The following is a 2,885-nucleotide window of genomic DNA, read 5'->3' as shown; positions in this document are numbered from 1 at the left end:
GAGGGCAAGTGCGTGCGGACACGGGCTGGGCCCCGGCGCCCCGAGAGCCCGGTCTGGCCTGACTCCACCCGGGACCTGACCCTTGCGCCGCCGGCCCATGCCCACGGGGCCGCCTTCGTCCTCTTGCAGCGGGCTGGGCTGGGCTCCCCAGCCATGCCCTAGGCGGAACAGCAGCCCCGACCTGAGCCCTCACCCGGAGGGCACGGTGGTGCCTCTCTCTCCTCGGTGGGACCGTGCACTCTCGCAGCAGACACATGCAGGGCCGCTGTAGGCCTCCCTTGGGAACTCGGCCGCCGCGGCGGAGGCCGAATTGGGCTTGCCCCGCCCCAGGAGACAGGGACTGGACGGCGGGCCCCGCTGGGGACGCGAGTGGGACCTGCAGGGCAGGCTGAGTGTTGGACCTGGTGGGTGGGGTAGAGGCCGCAGGGCTGTTCTGACCGTCGCGCGGCTCCTGGGCCCTATGCCTTCCTGCCCATGGGGAGGCCAGGGCACCCCGCTGTCCCCTGGGCTCTGCTGGGAGAGTATAGAGTCTGTGACACACCTGGAAACCCAGACCTGGACAGGGGCGCAGCGAGTAAGAGTAAGGTCTGTTACCAGCGATGCAAATCCGCCAACAATGTGCATAATAAAAAACTACAAGCTGGAAGCAGCAGTGGGTAATGAACAAAGGTGGGCAGTGACAGGAAAACTTCCAATTGATCGAGGGGCACAGGTGCAGGCAGGCCTACTGGGCAGAAAGGAGAAGGGCCGGGCAGGGTCAGGCTAGCCACATGGGTGCTAGTACTAGCAGGGTCCTCATCGTCATCCGAGGTCAGAGACCCAACGCCCTCCTCCCAGGTCCTGCTCCCCACGCCTGGCCCTAGGGATCACCCATCCTGTTTGGGCAGGTGAGAGTATGTGCAGTCCCTGTCTTCCTTGTGCTTTATTTTGCTTCGTGTGAGTCAGCTGGCCCACCTATATTCCTATCTATGCAGGACATCCTTTGTGCCTCTTGGGGCACCCAGGGTGGGGTGAGGGATACGGGAGTGGGGAAGGTAGGGGGTGGATTGGAGGGGCAGCACTCTTGTGGCGTTCCCAGCACCCTCTGTAGTGGCTGTGTTTATTCCCATCCACCCATGCTGTGCAGTATTCCTTTTCCTGCCCTCCCTCTCTCCTTTAGATAAGAGCCGTTTGAACTGAATCCTTTATCTCACTGTCATTTTGATTTGCATCTCCTTGAGGCCTAATGATATTGAGTACTTTTCATATATTCATTAGCCACTTGTAACTCATCTTATGAGAAGTACTTATTCAGATCGTTTTTTAAATTGCATTTCTTGTTTCAATGGATGTTGGGGTTTTGGAGTTCTTAATATATTCTGGGGATTGATCCCCTATCAGTGAACAGCTGGCCAAGGTTTTCTGCCAGGCAGTAAGTTGCTCCTTGATGCTGTGCTGACACTTTGCCATCTGAGGTATTCCCCCACCCCCATGTTTGCTTTGTTTTCTTGTGGTACTGGGGATCTAACTCAGAACCTTGCACTTGCCAGGCAGGCCCTCAGTGTTCATCACCGATGTGGTGGCAAACCTGTGGCACCTGTGGTGCAGTGGGCTGTTTTGTTATCACTGGAGGTTCTAAAAGGTTCGTCATTACTGGTGATAATATAGATCCACCCAATACTACAGTCTTTTTTGTTTGTTTTTTTTTTTGAGACAAGGTCTCACTATGCAGCCTAGGCTGGCCTTGAACCAGCAGTGAGATCCTCTTGCCTCAGCCTCCTGAGTGCTGGGATTACAAGCATGGGTTACCATGCCTGGTTAATACTAAAGTCTTAAAGTGGGTCCCCAGTGTTTTCCTCTAGTAGTTTCAGAGTTTCAGGTCCTACAGTAAAGTCTTTGGTCATTCTGAGTTGAGAAGGGTCCAGTTTCAATCTTTGGCAAGTTGCTGTGTTTTTGTTTTCCAGTACCACTGGGAGAGGCTGTGCTGTCGCCAGCCTGCGTGCTGGCAGCCAGATGTGCATGTGGGTTCTTTGTGGTGCTGCACTGGTCTGCAGGCTAGCGGCTGAGTGATGCCCTCACTAGGGGCTCCAGGGAGAGCACCGCAGATGGGACACTCATCTCACTGATGTCACTTGCAGAACAGGTGGCAGCTGGCACCGGAAGCCAGGTCCCCACTGGAAGTCCTTGCAGCTGTGGAGAGGAGCCAATGGACACTGACCATTGCCTGGGCAGCAGTGAAGTCTGAGGAGCCTGCCAAGGGTTTGGAGGAACAAGAATGCTGTGGTTTGGGCCTGAATGCTGGGAATGTAAGGAAGCTGGTTTCCAGGGTAGGCTGGGGAAAGAGGCTGGGTGATGGCAGTCTCGTTTTTTTAGAAATGCCCACCCTCCAGGAGCAGCAGCCCTGCGAGGAGACAGCACACTGGAGGCGGACAGCAGAGGTCCACTGGCAGGGTGGAGTGGAGTGCTGGACACAGGTGGCACAGGGAGCCCTGGGATCTTCAGACACCTTGGAGGAGGGGTGCAGTGGCTGTGACTGCTGCTGCTTCCAGGGCACAGTGGGATGCCTGCCATAGGAGGCCTCCGAGCAGGCCAGAGCTTTCACTGATGTGGTGGCAAAACTGTGGCACCTGCGGTGGCTGGGGGCCCTTTGGGAGAGAAGGGACTGGTGGAGGTGGAGGTGGCTTGGGCCTTGGTGATACCAGTCAGGCCCAGAGGAGGGATAGCACAGCTATAGAGAGGGGCAGACTTGGAATGCCCAGCAGGATCCTGGCTTCTAACCCTGCGTGCACCAGGGAAGAGAGGTGCCTAGCACAGCAGCTTATTTTTTTTTTTTCAAAGTTTTATTGACAAACAGATAGCAATGAGACAGTTTCAAATCAAATCGGAAGGACAGTTTCAACAAATAA

Source organism: Octodon degus, unplaced genomic scaffold (genome assembly GCF_000260255.1).
Source record: "Octodon degus isolate 3935 unplaced genomic scaffold, OctDeg1.0 scaffold00310, whole genome shotgun sequence".
NCBI lineage: Eukaryota > Metazoa > Chordata > Mammalia > Rodentia > Octodontidae > Octodon > Octodon degus.
Note: the sequence above shows the minus strand (reverse complement) of the source record.